Source organism: Thalassophryne amazonica, chromosome 19, assembly GCF_902500255.1.
Source record: "Thalassophryne amazonica chromosome 19, fThaAma1.1, whole genome shotgun sequence".
Classification (NCBI taxonomy): Eukaryota; Metazoa; Chordata; class Actinopteri; order Batrachoidiformes; family Batrachoididae; genus Thalassophryne; species Thalassophryne amazonica.
Window position 1 is genome coordinate 60,994,151 of NC_047121.1, and position 19,569 is coordinate 61,013,719.

Here is a 19,569-nt window from a genome sequence, read left to right on the forward strand (position 1 = left end):
TGGATTTCATGCCTTTAATTGGATTGTAATTACTGCCAGTCAGATAGTTTCACAATAATTCACCTTTTTTGGAAATCAAGAAATATGAAAATGCTAAATTTGTCTTTGAAATTCCTTTCTTTATCTCACCAACAACCAAACCCTTAAGTAGAAGATTTCAAAACTGAAACCTATTTTTAATATTTGATATTTTCATATTTAATCATTGATTAAAAAGATCATTTTATCAAATTGTTGCGTTATATTTCAGCAGTGAGTCCCTTTCTGCTGCTTGTAACGCTGTTCGATTTGATCCCGCTTTATTCACAGGAGTCACATAACCAGCAAACGTGCATGCGCATTGGTGCGCGGTGCACAACGCACAAAGCTCCACCACGATCGTTGAGCTCTGTGCCAAAGAGGAGGATGTTCACACAAGTAAGCACGCATTTAATTCGTTTATCCAGCTTTTAAAGATATGCAGTTTTATTCACTTTATGATGTCAGACTCACAAAAGCGACTGTCATGACGCACCACTGGATGGGACCGCTGAAATTACCTGGCTGATTGAAAATTATCTCCCAGCTATATGTAAAAATAATAATAATAATCTTCACTGTCATTTTATATCTATCAACTAGAGAACTTTTTAAACTTCCAGCTTCTTGATTGCGCAGATTAATGGGTTTTGCCTCGTTTATGTTTCTGTAAAATCGATCTTTTCTCATTTGGACAGAATTCACTAATGTAAGTTTTATTACACGTGAAAAAAAAAAAATCAGCCACCCTTAATTGATTCTGAAGCTGATAATGAATATAACTGCAACACTGTCTGCGCCCCCTGCCTCCTCTGAAGTACAGGTGCAGCATTTGGCGCACACGGAACGGCACCAGCGGGGTGCGTGTACGCGCTGGAACGATCCCATAGCCTCCGCGCACACATAACTGGACTTGCATGGACACTGGCGCGCACACGCATGCAGTTTAAGCCGTTCGTCAGACAAATCTCGCGTCGCGCACGTTGGCGTTCGGTGCGTAAATACGCACACACCGCCGCTGCCTTGAAGCTGAAATTCAGTCCCCCGCAAAGTGCAGCCTGCGTCTGGGCTCACCGACCTCGAGCGCACGCGCGTGTGCGTGCACACAATTTATTTTTTGACCTTGCAATGCCGGATTTCGTGCACTTTCCTCTCTCCGCCTCCTTTCACCCTCTCTGCATCCCTCTCGTCCCACATCCAGATAAAATGTCTGTACATGGAAATCTAGAAATAACTCTGCCCCCTCCTTTTTCCTACCTATGAACATCCATCATTCCTCCGGTCCAACACAGACAGACACAAAAAAGCAGAATGACACAGCGACACCGACAGAGGGAGGTAAAAAAAAAAAAAAAAAAAAAAAAAACGTAAAAATCTCTTAGAGTTAGAACTTTACCTTTTTTTGGAAGCTGCTTCCCCGATCGGAGTATCAGAGCGCTGTTATCTTTTCAAATCCCATAACTGGAATATTAGTGCAGACTGTACTTGTAACTCCACACGAATAGGTTCCAAAAAACGAGATTACGCCCCATATATGTGAAGGCAGTCGTGCGTAAAATCCCTCAGGTTAATATTCCGTATGGGTTTTGATTTCGATCCGGTCTTTCGGAAGGGTGCGTCCGCTTTGCATTCTCAGAGCGCCCGTCGACTACATCCTCCTCTTCTCCCTCCTCATTCTTTCTCTCTTTCCCCAGTCTTTTCCTCCCGGTTTCATCCCTCCATTCGCGGGGTGACGGAAGAATCCGATCGAAGGGAAACTGTCGCGATCTCCTTCTGTTTTTGTTTATTCCTGGTTGTACCTCCTTTCCTTTTCGTCTTCCAGCAGGAAGATTTTTACTTCAGCAAATAATAAAATAAAATCCATTCAAAAAGGAGTGGGAAAGTAAAATTATTCCTGCAGACATTCGGTGCGTAATGGTGAGTTGTTTTTTTTTTAACGCGACAAAAAAACAAACAAACAAACAAACAAACAAACCAAAAAAATCCAATAATGCCTGCTGTCCGTTAATTTAAATCATAACCATAATAAATGAGCTTTCTCACTCTCTCCGTGTCTGTTTGCGTCGCTCAGCCTTTGTTAATTCCACACTGTGCTGCTCCCCTGCCGTGTCAAATCGAATAGAACCGAATATTACAGATCGGAATACTGAAAAAGAACAGTCCGGTTCGCCGGTGTCTTCTCCTGCACCGTTAAGCCACACAGTGGAGCGGGCATGACGACGGTCAAGTCAGACACAACAACCTCATACTTATTTCTGGTGTTGTCCTTCAAAATAATGTACAGTTGCTTTGCGTATCCACAGATGCGGAGTCTCTTAAAGTACATAAAATATTCCCTGAAAGGATGCACATGGAACAAATCCCACCCCCACCCCACCCCACCCCCCGGCCAAAAAAAAAAAGAGATTTCAAACTATTAATTGTTCAAGGACATTCCCCCAGAATTTTTTGAAAATGTACAGCATTTTCCCTGCATCTTAAGGCAACCTGGGAAGCTAAATGCTGACTAGCCATTAATTTTACATGGACTGCATTAATATAGCGCTTTTCCATCTGCATCAGATGCTCAAAGTGCTTTACAATAATGCCCCACATTCACCCCAATGTCAGGGTGCTGCTATACAAGGTGCTCACGACACCCTGGGAGCAAATAGGGGATTAAGGACCTTGGACAAGGGCTCTTAATGATTTTCCGGTCAGTCTGGGGTTTGAACCAAGGATCCTCTGGTCTCAAGCCCAATGTTTAACCACTAGACCATCACCTCACCATAAAGTACCTTCTTGTCAGGATAAATTCCAGAGATTTAAAAGTACTGGTCAATGCAGAGCACAAAGGGATCTTCCTCAGTACAGTAGCTGTTTCTACACCAGTGGATGACCTACACTTTAAAACATAGTTGTGGATGGGGAAGCTTCAGGGTCCTTCACCACTCGAGTTAGTGAGGTCTGACCAAGAGGTCAGGCTGACTGTTCCTAAAGTCTGGGATTACTCTTTCAAAAACCCCAAACATCTATAAAGCATAACAACACAAACTGTAATGTTATAAATGCGTAATATCCAACCCAAAACTGTGCAGCTCACATAAACGTGTTTCCTTTGTTTTGCCAGGAAAAGCTCAACCAGACTTTTTACCACAAGAAGTCTGACATCTGGTCCCTGGGATGTCTCATGTATGAGCTGTGTGCTTTGAAGTAAGTTTTGAAACTCATAACTGAGCAGATTTTCTCAATTTTGTTACCAGCAATGCTGAATAATTTTTTTGCTGAGAGTCTGATCAACAGCATCAACTGTGGGGAGCTCAAAAGAATTCCATCCCAGTATTCAGATGAGCTGAACGCTCTAATCGGTGACATACTGCAGGTTTTGGTAAGATACACTGTAATTTATTGTGCTGTCATTTGAAACATTGACCTCTGCCAATTTTACACAAAGTTGCAACATGTTCTATCTTGATCACATGGATTTGACGAGGGGTTCAATTGGTGATTCAAACTGTAGTCATGCTTGGGGGTGGGAAGAAATTTGGACAATCTCAGTCCTGAAACAAAGGTCATCGTAGTTATGTGACTGAATCAAAAATATGGTAATTCAATCAACATCTTGACAAGATCCATATGAAAATCTGTGCACTTTTGTATTGTGCACTGATTTGGTTTAGTTTAACCTTTGGCATGTGATCAAGGTGACCCTTGAGGTCTCATGGAGCTTTAAAAAATTGAAGTTTCTGCCATGAACAATAATGTTCTGGTTGATTTGTAATGTTGGGTTGTTAGATAACATTCCTCATGATAAATGTTCATCTTTCTAGGACTTTCAGAGGCCGTCGAAGGAAGACATCCTCCACAGCAGCCTGCTCACTGACGTGTCTGCTAAACAAAAGCAGAGAACTGGTGACTTTGCTCATCAGTTTCCTGCACCCACACCAGCTGCAGATCTCAGGCCCACAGAGCTGCAAGATGTTCCACCAAGGGCACGGAAGCGGAGACTGGAGGTTGATCATCAACCAAGCAAGCAGAGGCGAGAAGGTAAGTGTTCTCGCCAAAAACTAGAACTTGTGTTTTCAGTGGCAACTGTTTGTCAGTTCTCTGGATTACTCTTTTTCAGTCACTCTCCACAAAACCTGCTCAAATCATCTTTGGTTTGGAGGAAACCTCTTCATTTCACAAGAAGGTTTGAATTTGTGATTCATACATTTTCAAACATCTCGTCTCCTCCTACAAACGCGATAAGCATAAATTGTCAAGTTGGAGAAGTCATTATGAAATTATTCCTTCATTCATTTTCTATACCTGCTTTTTCCAAGATGAGAAGTTAAGAAATTATTATGATGATGATTTTTTTATTGAGATTACATCTCCCAGCTGGTTTTGGAATGCCTTGTAATGCCACAGGAAGAGTAAGTACTTGGCTGGGGTCTCTGACTGCTCCTGATTACAAAGTTAATTAACATCGCCAATAAATCATGTTGCTAAAATCACAATCAAAGAGTTGCACTGCAAAGGGTCAGCGTCACAACAAAGACTTTTACTCTGAAAGTCAGTGTTGTTTAATGTTTTGTGAGTCTGAGTAACTGATCAGCACCGAGAAGATGTTCATTATATTATTCATAATAACAGAATTTTAATCCCCCTTTTTATTTAAAAACACTGAAAATATAATTCTGCATGCAGCAGTTTTCAACAGCTATCAGCTATTGTTTATGCAAGACCTTATCCATATTTTATCAGAACTTTTTTTGGAGGGAGGGGGGGATCTAACCTCCTCAACCCCCCTACATTAACCACTGTGGACTTCTCAAAAAGCTTTTTGTAAATGACTGGAGATGCTGCTCATCGTAACCACAGTAAGTCATTTTGGTGATGACTCAGATGCTGATTCATGATATTATTCATTGCTTTCTTTGACAAAGTGTGGATGTGTTATTTCTCATCCCTACATACCCAGTCTTTCAGGTCAGCAGACCAGCTGTTCCTGGAAGTACCAAGATCTAGGAGGACAGAGCTTTCTCTATTGTTGCTCCTAAATTGTGGAATAGCTTGGCCCTTGCATGTTGGAGAGGCTCCTTTGTTGGCCACTTTCAAAGTTCGTGTTAAAACCTATTTCTTTTCCTTGGCTTTTGGCCCCAGGAACACCTAGTGTTTATTTGAAAGTCAATCAATCAATCAATCAATTTTTTTATATAGCGCCAAATCACAACAAACAGTTGCCCCAAGGCGCTTTATATTGTAAGGCAAGGCCATACAATAATTATGTAAACCCCAACGGTCAAAACGACCCCCTGTGAGCAAGCACTTGGCTACAGTGGGAAGGAAAAACTCCCTTTTAACAGGAAGAAACCTCCAGCAGAACCAGGCTCAGGGAGGGGCAGTCTTCTGCTGGGACTGGTTGGGGCTGAGGGAGGGAACCAGGAAAAAGACATGCTGTGGAGGGGAGCAGAGATCGATCACTAATGATTAAATGCAGAGTGGTGCATACAGAGCAAAAAGAGAAAGAAACAGTGCATCATGGGAACCCCCCAGCAGTCTACGTCTATAGCAGCATAACTAAGGGATGGTTCAGGGTCACCTGATCCAGCCCTAACTATAAGCTTTAGCAAAAAGGAAAGTTTTAAGCCTAATCTTAAAAGTAGAGAGGGTGTCTGTCTCCCTGATCTGAATTGGGAGCTGGTTCCACAGGAGAGGAGCCTGAAAGCTGAAGGCTCTGCCTCCCATTCTACTCTTACAAACCCTAGGAACTACAAGTAAGCCTGCAGTCTGAGAGCGAAGCGCTCTATTGTGGTGATATGGTACTACGAGGTCCCTAAGATAAGATGGGACCTGATTATTCAAAACCTTATAAGTAAGAAGAAGAATTTTAAATTCTATTCTAGAATTAACAGGAAGCCAAAGAAGAGAGGCCAATATGGGTGAGATATGCTCTCTCCTTCTAGTCCCCGTCAGTACTCTAGCTGCAGCATTTTGAATTAACTGAAGGCTTTTTAGGGAACTTTTAGGACAACCTGATAATAATGAATTACAATAGTCCAGCCTAGAGGAAATAAATGCATGAATTAGTTTTTCAGCATCACTCTGAGACAAGACCTTTCTGATTTTAGAGATATTGCGTAAATGCAAAAAAGCAGTCCTACATATTTGTTTAATATGTGCTTTGAATGACATATCCTGATCAAAAATGACTCCAAGATTTCTCACAGTATTACTAGAGGTCAGGGTAATGCCATCCAGAGTAAGGATCTGGTTAGACACCATGTTTCTAAGATTTGTGGGGCCAAGTACAATAACTTCAGTTTTATCTGAGTTTAAAAGCAGGAAATTAGAGGTCATCCATGTCTTTATGTCTGTAAGACAATCCTGCAGTTTAGCTAATCGGTGTGTGTCCTCTAGCTTCATGGATAGATAAAGCTGGGTATCAGCTGCGTAACAATGAAAATTTAAGCAATACCGTCTAATAATACTGCCTAAGGGAAGCATGTATAAAGTGAATAAAATTGGTCCTAGCACAGAACCTTGTGGAACTCCATAATTAACTTTAGTCTGTGAAGAAGATTCCCCATTTACATGAACAAATTGTAATCTATTAGACAAATATGATTCAAACCACCGCAGCGCAGTGCCTTTAATACCTATGGCATGCTCTAATCTCTGTAATAAAATTTTATGGTCAACAGTATCAAAAGCAGCACTGAGGTCTAACAGAACAAGCACAGAGATGAGTCCACTGTCCGAGGCCATAAGAAGATCATTTGTAACCTTCACTAATGCTGTTTCTGTACTATGATGAATTCTAAAACCTGACTGAAACTCCTCAAATAGACCATTCCTCTGCAGATGATCAGTTAGCTGTTTTACAACTACCCTTTCAAGAATTTTTGAGAGAAAAGGAAGGTTGGAGATTGGCCTATAATTAGCTAAGATAGCTGGGTCAAGTGATGGCTTTTTAAGTAATGGTTTAATTACTGCCACCTTAAAAGCCTGTGGTACATAGCCAACTAACGAAGATAGATTGATCATATTTAAGATCGAAGCATTAAATAATGGTAGGGCTTTATGAAGATGGTATGGTATTTCTGCAGGTGTTTGAAATCCAAACCTGCAAACTGTCGGTACATTGTTCCCAGTTGTTACAGTTGACAGATAGTTGCGTGCCAATATGATTTATCTGGGCTTTTACTTTGAAGGAAAAATAAAACTTATTTCCAGACTAACATCATGTAGCTTGACCCAGTTTGCAGCGTGCTGAGTAGAAGTTGTTAGACCTGCAGGACAGAGTCAAAGCTCACATCTTAGTTCTTAGTGTCTTACATGTATGTGTTCCTGTCTGGTTAGGATTGGATAACTGCAGCAGATAAACACCCCTGGAGAAACCAGGTGGTTTCATGTGAGTATAATATGAAGTCCCTTGTATTATTATAAGCTACACTCTGATCTGCCAGTCTATAGGAAAAGGTTTAAAGGAAATAACTGAATATACCAAAAAGGACTGGGAGAAGAGGAGCAGGAACAGAGGAAAAGTTGATGTTTGGGGTGGTGACTGCCTCCATGGCTCAGCTGATTGGTAAATGGTTATAGATTAGGCAAGTTCTAGTTGAAAAATACCAAGTTTGATATGAGAAGGTTCAATATCGGTTATCAAACATGCAATTTCAGAGGTGGGGAAATCGATGCATGTCTGATGCCAGAATAAAGAGGCTTTGAGTTTAAACTGCACTGTAAAATTCCCATGGTTCTACTTAAAAACTTAAAGTTCAAAATCATTTAAGGCAGCAACTGGACTTCAGTTTATTCATGTTGTAAGTGCTAAAATGTGGTCTGTCTACTAGTCATGGAATACACTTGTCCAACCATGCAGATAATAATCCACTTGACATCCACTGCAAATTTGGGGAAAAAAAAAAAAAAAAATATATATATATATATATTCCACAAGTATCACAACAGGTATACATCGTCTTTGGTGAATAAAAACTAAATGTAATGCAATGCTAAAATACGCTCGGCCGTGTAAGCATTCTGTTCTTTATAATTTGCAGTTGTTCATGTAATTATTAAGATCTTGTTGTATTACATACAATTTGTACATGTTCAATAACGATGCAGAATCTATCTATATATATAAATAAATAAAAAATAGGTGTTATCAGGTTCCAAAAACAGCATTTTTAGTTTTAGAAGTGTTTATTTTTTGCTAGCTTTTACATAATATACAAACATGAGCTTTTGAAAAGAGTGGAAGTTAGCTTCCATTCTAACATCCACTAAATGTTTATTATTATTATTATTATTATTATTATTATTATTATTATTATCATTATTTCAGAGGTGTTATTAGGTTCCAAAAACTGCATTTTAATTTTTAGAAGTATTTATTCCTCGCTAGCTTTGACATAATACTGTATATGACAGAGATTATATTTATACACAAATGAAACAGAGTTTGCAGCTCGCAAACAGATGGTGACATCACGGTGCAGCTCTACTCTGATTGGCTCACTCCCGCCACTCAAAAACTAAACGGAAGAGTTTGAATCAGAACGTGACATTTTCATCTCTTAAAATAGGTCAAGGTTAGCCATCTTTGAACTTGTGCAAGGTCTGTGTCCCATGAATGTTCCCTGTTAATTTGGCAGTAATAGGACTGGACTTATGCTGAGCACAGACAGACAGATGGATGGATGGATGGATGCAAAGCCTTTGCAATACCTGATGGCCATATTTGATGGCCTCACTTAAAAATGACTGAACATGGTATGAAAACTGAGAGACTCCACAGCCAAATGAACTTCCACACAGTTTCAAAACTCAAGAGATCTCCCTGCAGGCATGTGGGAGGATGTAGTATCTTCAAGTTACAGCATGCAAATTTCAGGAACTAGATGAAATGGCCATAACCTACTAAAAGTAAACTCAAATTCAACAAACTATTATTTGTCAAATGTGATTAGTTTCTAGCATTACTTTTAAGCCCAAGGCCACAAATTAAAGTGTACATAATTTAAAGATTTTATGAGGAAAAATGAGAAGTATAACTGTCTTATACACACCCGGCCTCTAAATGTTTTCGCACTTCAGAAACAATTTCGAACTTCAGAAACAATTACCAACAACATAGCACAATATTGCCACGGAGCAATTAAGAATCTTATGAACCATCTTCAGTCTTTTCTTATCTGTTCTGTTATTAGAAGTCACTAGTACTTAACATAAAGTAGGATTACAGTCTTTACGATATGCTTATGGTGCTTCAAGGAGGAGACAAACCTTGGTATGAGTCTATCCAGTTCACTGGTTTTTGTTTTAACACGATCCTGGTGAGCCAGTCTGCGTTCATCCAGCACTGACTTGATGACCTTACCTGAGACCCAAGAGTTCCTTGGTGTAGTCTCATCTACCAACAAAACAATGTCCCCAGGTATAATGTTTTGTGACATCTGTGACCACTTCTGTTGAACCTGGACTTCAGGCAAATACTGTCTCATCCAGCTTTTCCAAAAAAGGTCTACCGTATACTGGACCTGGCTCAATCTTTGATGTCCATATTGGTCCTCTTTCTGACAGTCATGGGGCAGAGGTGGCTTTGTTCTCAGTAGTAGTAACAGCAGCAGCAGCAGGTGATTTGGGGTAAGTGGCTCAGAGTTGTTAGGGTCGCTGGAAAGTGTGGTAATGGGCCAGCTATTGATGATGGCCTCAGCTTCACAAAGAAAGGTTTGAAGGCTTTCCTGTTCCAGGCTATGTGTCTTTAGGGTAGCATGAGCATTTTTCAAATGGATCTAATGAAATTTTCCCATACACCTCCATGGCAGGAGGCAGAAGGTGGGTTGAACATTCACTTAATGCCTCTTTGAAGCAAAGTGGCTTCTATTTTGGAGATGTTCCACTCTTTGGTAGCATTTCTTCAGTTCTCGCTCTGCCCCAACAGAATTGGTCCCATAGAACATAGCTCCACAACTTGCACTCTTCTTGCATTGAATCAATGAAGAGCATTAATGAAGGAATCGGTGTCTGAAGATGTCGCCACCTCTAAATGGACAGCTCATATCACTAAGCAGGTGAAAATGAGGCCATTTCTTCACAACAGCTCTTCCACGCTGGACTTCAAAAAGGACCAAAATAATCCACTCCATATCTTGTGAAGGGTGGTTTATCTGGTAAGATTCTGCTTTGTGGCAGGTCTGTCATTTATTGTTATCCAGTAGCACCATGTAGCCACCAACATGCAATGTATTTGGACAGCAATCTTATGATTGTTGCGCTAGCACTGGGGATAAACTATTGGAGACACAACTTAGACAGAACATGATTGCGCCCACCATGACCCACTTCCTTGTGAATCTCTTCAAGGATGAGCTGTGTCATGTGGAGATCCTCAGCTAGCATGGCAGGGTGTTTGGATTCCTCTGGCATGGCTGCTCAGCGGAGCCTACCTCCAACCAAAAGAATTCTATCTTGCAGAATCGAGTTGAGCTTGTAAATGTGGCTGCTCTTTTAACCAGCTACTGTGAGTGTTCTTTTGCCAAGGTTTGTCTTGAAGCTCACCATAATTTTGTGAAGTTGCTGTGTGTGTTGGTCTTTGTTAAGACCAGATAGTGCATTGTCTGCTCTCGTCTTTTCTTTGCCAGGCACAGTGAAGTGTCCTTTACTATAAGAATTCATGCCACTGCTTTCTTAAGAGGAATCCATGAGTAGTAGTGCTCAATTGACTGACTGAGATTCCTCTTGATCTCAGGATCTGCTGCAATGAGGTCTTTGAGGTGATCAGGGTCCTCTGACCAGCTGAAAGTCTTGACACCTGAAAGTCTTGACCAGTAATCTAGGCTTCATTCTGCACAAAGGAATCCACTTGATGTCCTCTTGATCCATAGTCTGCAGGGTTTAAGCATGTGCTGACATGCCTCCATTGTGGTTCCATAGATACTGTCAGAATTTTAGATACTCTATTGGCTACAAATGTGCAGACCCTTGTCATCATGTTGATGTATTTTATCACAGCTGTGCCATCTGTCAAAAACAGTTGAACCCACAAGCTGTAAATCCAGTTCTCTCCTTAACATCCTGTCCTGCCATAGATGCAGCTGTTAATTCAAGGCATGGGATGGTGGTTGGTTTGAGAGGGGCAACTCTTGCCATTCCTGTGATGAAGGCACACCGGAATTGGCAAAAGCTGTTTTGTTTGACCAAGTAGGTCACCATGTCATAGCCATCTTCACACACATCACTGAAATGATGTAGCTAAAATGTTTAGGTTTAAAAAAGTCAACCAAATTCACTGAACAGCTGCATATTCTTAATCCAATGAAACCACTGCTGGGCAAGGTGATGTGAAACTACCCCATCCCAATTGAGCTTTAACCTGAAAAGCTTTCGCAAGATTGTCTTTGCTGGTAGATCCACTAGCACCAAGATTCCCAATGGATCATTCTCATTTGGCACTTAGCCTGTCCATGGGATGCTCTGGGTTTAAAATTATTATTATATGTACACACAACAACAACAAGTTATCAGGTGGACATGGCTTCAAGGTTTTTACAGATACTGATGGAGTTTTTTTTTTTTTTTTTTTTGAGTACAGCTCATACAAAGTACTGACATAATTTAATATAACACCTAAAATCAGATTTACAGCCAGCTGGTTTCAGTCAAGTCTGGATGGAGACAAGAATCTTCCAGTCAGTGGACAGTCAGAGGCAATTCAAACAGGCCAGTTACCCTCCAGTGTGCAAATGATGCAAGGAGGTAGACTTTGTTCACTAAGGAATTGGGTGGGCTGTGGGTAGGTTCATTTGCACTTGAAATATTTAGTCGGAGCAGGTGATGTGTAATCTGACCAACTTTTATTGTAGAACATTACTGCCAAAGGGCAGGATGAGCAGTATTATGCGTATGTTTGAGAAAAATTAGCTATATTGATCTATATTTATGCAATAATATATCAGACAGCACATCTAAAGCATGGGCACCAGAGACAACCAACATCACTTTTGCTACACTGTGATATTTAGGCTACAGGTCTGGTTGTATTTCATATAAAATGTTTCCTCCACCAATACCTCTGCTAACATCACTGCGATCATATCAACTCTGCATGCCATAAAATCTGAGGTCCAGGGTTTCTGCAGAGCCCTGATAAGTTTGATGGTGGCCTGATGAAGCAGAAACTAGAGGCTCATCAGTTTGGATTCATCGACTGGAAGGGAATATCTGAGAACTGCACAAATTTGATTCCATTTCCCAGTAAAGCACCAAAATTCATCAGCATTTCAGTAAAGTGTATGAATGGGGAGCAGCAAACAAAGTGTTAAAAATTCCCAGTCATAGCAATGTGAATAGGAATCAAATTAGCATTCTCAATTTTATTAACAGAAGTATCTTATGTACAGACAAATGTGATAGTCGAAGTGATATTTGTGGCATGGTTAATACAAATGTACAAAAAATGAACACTGATTATCTTACAACAGCAGAAAATTGTGTTTTTGGATGTTGAGGAAGTTAACCACTAACTGGTAGAGCCACTGACCTGAGAGTGGAAGGAGTAGAAACCCTCAGGTCAAAATCCAACATTTCCGAATTATAGTCTGGATTACAAAAATAACGATTTTGATTGAATCTGTAGTTGCCTTTGTGCGATGCATTTTTACACATCCAATACCTTTACTACTGTTGGCGAGTTTAAAAAATAAAAAATAAATAGCCCAAATAGTCTATGCACAAAAGACTGATTGCTAACATTTCAATGTCAATCCATTATGACAAACATATGGATTGAGGCTTGAATTATTACAGTTTAAACCTGGACTTTATTATCAGTCACTCATTCATCTTCAACTGCTTACTCCAATTAAAGGTCGTGGAGAGGCTGGAGCCTATACCAGCAGTCATAGGGTGTGAGGTGAACACATGCGTGATTCACACGCACAGCACGGGGGGGCACTTTGGCACTCCACGTGTGTTGCTGTTTTGCAAAGCCACACTTGTGGGGCACTTAGACAAATTTCACAGCCAGCTCAATAGTGATTGTCTGCTCACTATTTTCGTGCTAACAGCACAACTGTCCACACATTTTCTAAGTGTCAAGCGAGCGGTTTTGGACGTTCATGTGTGTCACCTGGAATTTGGCTGACACCTGCCGCGAGAGGGATCGAATGGGTTTAGCAGGGCACACTGACTTTCAGCCGTTGGCATGTGCAAATAGTTGTAGCGACAGGTGTACAAGGTGTTGGAGGCAGCTATGATTTTACACAAATTGCATACAATTCTTGCTTAATGCGCATTTTAACCACATTCGTACTATGTGTGAAGGGGCCCTAAGCAATATACCTTTAAACCTGGCAGTGGGCAAACAGCAACAATCACTGTCAAAATTTCATTAAACATTCCTCAACATAACATGAATTCCGATTGCTTGCAGAGAACAGTGTTCTTGTCTTTTCTGTCCCCCTAGCAACAGCATTCCATACAATCTGATAGTTACAAAACCTACCAGATTGTGTGGATTAAAAGTTGACAGATTTGTCACTCATCACTGGATTTTATTTACTAGGAAAGGGCAAAAAGAATTGGCAGCACTGAGACAGAAGATGCTAAGCAGACGAGATGTGGTGGTGCAAATTCATTCTAAGAACTATTCAAATGTCTCAGTGGCTTTTGGTGACCCACGCTGTTCTTAAATATTCCGTTCCAGCACACCAAAGTCAAAGCAAGACAGGCCTAATCAATATTTTACACATTTATTTATAATATCACATAATCACATAGTTTAACTAGCAGCTAAATGAATTCCATATTTTCTCAGTAATGGTAATAGATTTCAATTACATTTATTTTGTAATTTTATTACATATCTTTATTTCATGTAACAAATTTTTCCCCAACACTGATTACACGGTGATGATGCATTTCCATTCAGCAACTGGTTGACAGAGGTTTAGCGCTCAGAAAATCTGAGATCTTGTAAGCATGAAGGCCACGGCACAACTGAAATTTTCATCTACGTTCAAAAATTTTGGACGTGCCCTCATACTCGAGCTGGAGGAGAATCACTTCCATCGGCTCACCAGTGTTTAATCGTGGCACAAATGTGATGGTACACAAGAGCTTTGGGCTGATTTGCAGCAACCTTTCCCCACTAATAGGACAAGTGGACCCAAAGTACAGCATGATGGGATTTTATAGTCCACAATGTATGCTTGTTATGTTCCTACTGTCATTTGTTAAAGTTTCTCATTCCTTTGGTGAATATCAAATTATACGACATCCACGTGGGACAATGTCAGGCAGCTAATGCAGAAACTCATCTCTGCAGGATGAATGTAGTTATACTTGACATTGCATCATGATGGTGGGCTAAACTGCAGAATATCACAAAGAATAATTCATACTAAACTGCTAACTGCAGGCATGTTATCACAAAATGCCTGATCAGTGGCCTGTCGTGATATCCAACATGTTGGCCATATTGATCCTGTGTCATTTAAGTTTTAAGGTAGTTGCTCATTCATCAAGTGGTTCAGCCTAATACAAAATTGGCAAAATGTGCAATATACTAATTTCAGTCGTGACATAATTGCAGTGGTACGTGTTATTTTACCCAAGTGCCTCACATCGAATGGCACTGAAATAATCCAGCGTGGTCTAACCTTCAGGCTTCTGCTGCTGACAAACAGTTTATTGATTAGCTCTTAACAATTGTTAAAGTCATTGTCAGGTGCTGATGGAATTGCTTCCAACTAAAATCACTGTATGGCAACTGAATGCTCACAAATGGAGTCAATATGGTCAATTGGCAAACTAATTTATTTCCTTAAATGCCCCAAACTGAAACACACATGTCCTGTGTCCTTTATATCCCCCACAGAGAATGCTTTAATCTAGATGATCATTGTTTATGACCAAATTGCATAAATTACAAACTATAAATTATCTAGGTGTTTTGGATGATTGACTAGTACGAGTGACTACATAGAGTGGACAGCTTTGGTTTTCAGTGATCAATTTTCAAAAATAGAAGGTTCAATTAGGTTCTGCAAATGAATGTCTTATTGCTTTCACTAATTACCACATTTGCATAAATATAGTTCACTGCTAAAATACTCTGTCATATACAGTAGTGTTCAGAATAATAGTAGTGCTATGTGACAAAAAAGATTAATCCAGGTTTTGAGTATATTTCTTATTGTTACATGAGAAACAAGGTACCAGTAGATTCAGTAGATTCTCACAAATCCAACAAGACCAAGCATTCACGATATGCACACTCTTAAGGCTATGAAATTGGGCTATTTGTTGTGTGGGCCGCCAGAAGAGGAGGTACTGCTGGCCCACCACCAGAGGGCGCCCTGCCTGGAGTGCGGGCTCCAGGCACCAGAGGGCGCAGCCGCCTCACAGGAGCAGCCAGGGTGACAGCTGTCACGCATCACCTGCAACAGCTGTTACCAATCAGCAGGGATACATCAGCAGGACGACGTCTCCACCTCTTTGCCGAGATATCGTTCTACCTGGAAGGTAATATTCTCAGCTGACTACGTGACAGTAACCTTTTGTGATTTTGTGAGTGATAACAGAGCTTTTTTCCAACGAGAGGTGGAGGTAGCTTTCCTGCCGTGCGGATTACTGGGTGCAAACGCGCCCACCTTTAATTGTGTTTTTGTTCCTCGCCAGCAGTACCAGGTCCGACACGCGGAGGCAGTGGCCACCTGGGAATTCGGGACTTGGCGGCTCCAGTATTCCCGGGGTCTGGTGGCGGAGGAAATCGTGTGGTTCCGGTTCTGCTTTGGACAGGTGTCTCCTATCTTCGAGCCTGCCCACACGACACCTTTGTGAATTGATTCTGATCTATTCTTGTAATCTGTTGTATTTGTTGTGCACATTCACAACAGTAAAGTGTTGTTATTTGACCTACTCCATTGTCCGTTCCTTTGCGCCCCCTGTTGTGGGTCCGTGTACCGACACTTTCCCAACAGGATATCTCGGCCAGCGTCATGGATCCCGAGGGGGGTCAACCGGCTGTTGAACGGCCAATGGAAGAACAGGGCGCACAGGCGTCCGCAGGAGGAATGATCGGTGAGTTGCAGCGGATCCTCACCGCTTTCACGGCTCGGTTGGATTTAATGACCGAGCAGAACGTCCTCCTTAACCGCAGGGTGGAGGCTCTCGCCACGCAGGTGGAAGCGCACCCTCAGGGCGCTGCTGCGGCTCTCCCTCCTGTCGACCCTGTGCGTAACAGTGACGTTCCACAGGTCGTTCAACGACCCCTCCCACCTTCCCCGGAAGCATACATAAGCCCTCCAGAGCCGTACGGAGGTTGTGTGGAGACGTGCGCGGACTTTCTTATGCAGTGTTCGCTCGTCTTTGCACAACGTCCCGTCATGTACGCGACTGATGCTAGTAAGATAGCTTATGTCATTAATCTGCTTCGTGGCAAGGCACGCGCTTGGGCTACAGCGCTTTGGGAGCAAAATTCACGGCTCCTTCTGATATATGATGGGTTTGTGAGGAAGTTCAGAACAGTGTTCGATCACCCAAATAGAGGAGAGACCGCTTCAGCCGTGCTGCTGTCAATGAGACAGGGGCGCCGGAGCGCAGCTGTTTATGCAGTCGACTTCCGCATCGCGGCTGCGAGGTCCGGCTGGAATAACACTGCCCTCCGCGCCGCCTTCGTAAACGGACTGTTGTTGGTCCTGAAGGAGCTCCTGGTGGCCAAGGACGAACCGCGGGATTTAGACGGGCTTATTGATCTCGTTATACGATTAGACAATCAGTTAGAGGAACGCCGTCGGGAGTGAGGCGAAGGACGTGACCGGATACGCGCCGCCCCTCTCCCTTCCGGGTTCGAAAAGGGGCCGCCCTCCCCACGCTCCACAGCCGCAGCGCTTTGTGGGGCAACAGCTCCCCCTGGTGACGTTGTTAGGGAAACGCACAGGGCCAAAATGGGGAGGCTGATCCGTGGAGAGTGTTTTCTCTGCAGCTCAACAGAGCACACACAGAGAGACTGCCCCAAACGGCCAAAACGTCAACACTCACCCTTAGAGACTGGGCTAAGGGGGGGTCAAGACATTCAAGTGAGACACACACAAATTGCCACACGACTCCCAGTCACAATCCTGAGCGGGGATTTAACCCTTCAAGCCCGAGCACTGGTGGACACGGGGTCAGAAGGGAATCTGCTGGACAGCAGATGGGCAAAGGAGGTAGGGCTCCCTCTGGTGGCGCTTCCTTCGCCATTGCAGGTGCGGGCACTAGATGGCACCCTCCTCCCTTTACTCACACACAAGACACAACCAGTAACTCTGGTGGTGTCTGGAAACCACCGGGAGGAGATTGAGTTTTTTGTAACTTCTTCTACCTCCCGCGTGATTTTGGGCATCCCATGGATGTTAAAGCACAATCCCCGGATCGATTGGCCGTCTGGGGTGGTGGTTCAGTGGAGCGAAACCTGCCATCGGGTGTGTTTAGGATCCTCGGTTCCTCCCGCTTTCCAGGCTAAGGAGGAGGTCAAAGTCCCTCCCAATCTGACGGCAGTGCCGGTTGAGTACCACGATCTTGCTGATGTCTTCAGCAAGGATCTGGCACTCACCCTTCCCCCGCACTGTCCGTACGATTGTGCCATTGATTTGGTTCCAGGCGCTGAGTTCCCGTCCAGCAGGCTGTACAACCTCTCATGACCTGAGCGCGAATCAATGGAGACCTACATCCAGGACTCATTAGCTGCCGGGCTGATCCGGAACTCCACCTCCCCGATGGGGGCAGGTTTCTTTTTTGTGGGCAAGAAAGATGGCGGACTTCGTCCATGTATTGATTACAGGGGGCTGAATGAGATTACGGTTCGCAACCGATACCCGTTGCCATTATTAGATTCCGTGTTCACCCCCCCTGCATGGAGCCAAAATCTTTACTAAGCTGGATCTTAGAAATGCGTATCACCTGGTTCGGATCCGGAAGGGAGACGAATGGAAGACGGCATTCAACACCCCATTAGGTCACTTTGAGTACCTGGTCATGCCGTTCGGCCTCACAAACGCCCCCGCGACATTCCAAGCATTGGTTAATGATGTCTTGCGGGATTTCCTGCACCGATTCGTCTTCGTATATCTAGACGATATACTCATCTTTTCTCCGGATCCTGAGACTCATGTCCGGCATGTACGTCAGGTCCTGCAGCGGTTGTTGGAGAACCGGCTGTTTGTGAAGGGCGAGAAGTGTGAGTTTCACCGCACATCTTTGTCCTTCCTGGGGTTTATCATCTCCCCCAACTCCGTCGCTCCTGATCCGGCCAAGGTTGCGGCGGTGAGAGACTGGCCCCAACCCACTAGCCGTAGGAAGCTGCAACAGTTCCTCGGCTTTGCAAATTTCTACAGGAGGTTCATTAAGGGCTACAGTCAGGTAGTTAGCCCCCTGACAGCCCTGACCTCACCAAAAGTCCCCTTCACCTGGTCGGATCGTTGCGATGCCGCGTTCAAGGAGTTGAAATGGCGCTTCTCGTCTGCACCCGTTCTGGTGCAGCCCGATCCTAGTCGCCAGTTAGTGGTTGAAGTGCACGCCTTGGACTCAGGGATAGGAGCCGTGCTTTCCCAGAGCGGGAAGACCGATAAGGTCCTTCACCCGTGTGCCTATTTTTCCCGCAGGTTGACCCCGGCCGAACGGAACTATGACGTCGGCAATCGAGAACTCCTTGCGGTGAAAGAGGCTCTTGAAGAGTGGAGACATCTGTTGGAGGGAACGTCCGTGCCATTCACGGTTTTCACTGACCACCGGAACCTGGAGTATATCAGGACCGCCAAGCGGCTGAACCCCAGGCAATCCCGCTGGTCACTGTTCTTTGGCCGTTTTGACTTCCGGATCACCTACCGTCCCGGGACCAAGAACCAGAGATCGGATGCCTTGTCCCGGGTACATGAAGATGAAGTCAAAGCGGAGTTGTCGGATCCACTGGAACCCATCATCCCGGAGTCCACTATCGTGGCCACCCTCACCTGGGACGTAGAGAGAACCGTCCGGGAGGCCCTGGCACAAAGCCCGGACCCCGGAACTGGGCCGAAGAACAAACTATACGTCCCACCAGAAGCTAGGGCTGCAGTCCTGGACTTCTGTCACGGCTCCAAGCTCTCCTGTCATCCAGGGGTGCGAAGAACCGTGGCAGTTGTCCGGCAGCGCTTCTGGTGGGCGTCCCTAGAGGCCGACGTCCGGGATTATATCCAGGCCTGCACCACCTGCCGCCAGGGGCAAGGCTGACCATCGCCGGGCATCAGGTTACTCCAGCCGCTGCCCGTGCCTCATCGCCCCTGGTCCCACATCGGCCTGGATTTTGTCACGGGCCTCCCACCGTCCCAGGGTAACACCACCATCCTCACGATAGTGGACCGATTCTCCAAGGTGGCCCACTTCGTGGCCCTCCCGAAGCTCCCAACAGCCCAGGAGACAGCGGACCTCCTGGTCCACCACGTCGTCCGGCTGCATGGGATTTCAACAGACATCGTCTCCGATCGCGGTCCCCAGTTCTCCTCGCAAGTCTGGAGGAGTTTCTGCTGGGAACTGGGGGCCACGGTGAGTCTCTCGTCC

The 19,569-nt window shown here is 43.8% G+C and overlaps 1 protein-coding gene across 1 annotated transcript in view; it reads right to left on the reverse strand.

Moving 5' to 3' along the window:
• The window catches only part of LOC117532116 (leucine-rich repeat and fibronectin type-III domain-containing protein 5-like), a 250,846-nt gene extending 248,895 nt beyond the window's left edge, over positions 1 to 1,951 (reverse strand). Inside the window, exon 1 of the mRNA XM_034195372.1 lies at positions 1,415 to 1,951. The gene's annotated coding sequence lies outside the window, so the exon portion shown is untranslated. The remainder of the gene's footprint in view (positions 1 to 1,414) is intronic.
• Positions 1,952 to 19,569: the final 17,618 nt, after the last annotated feature.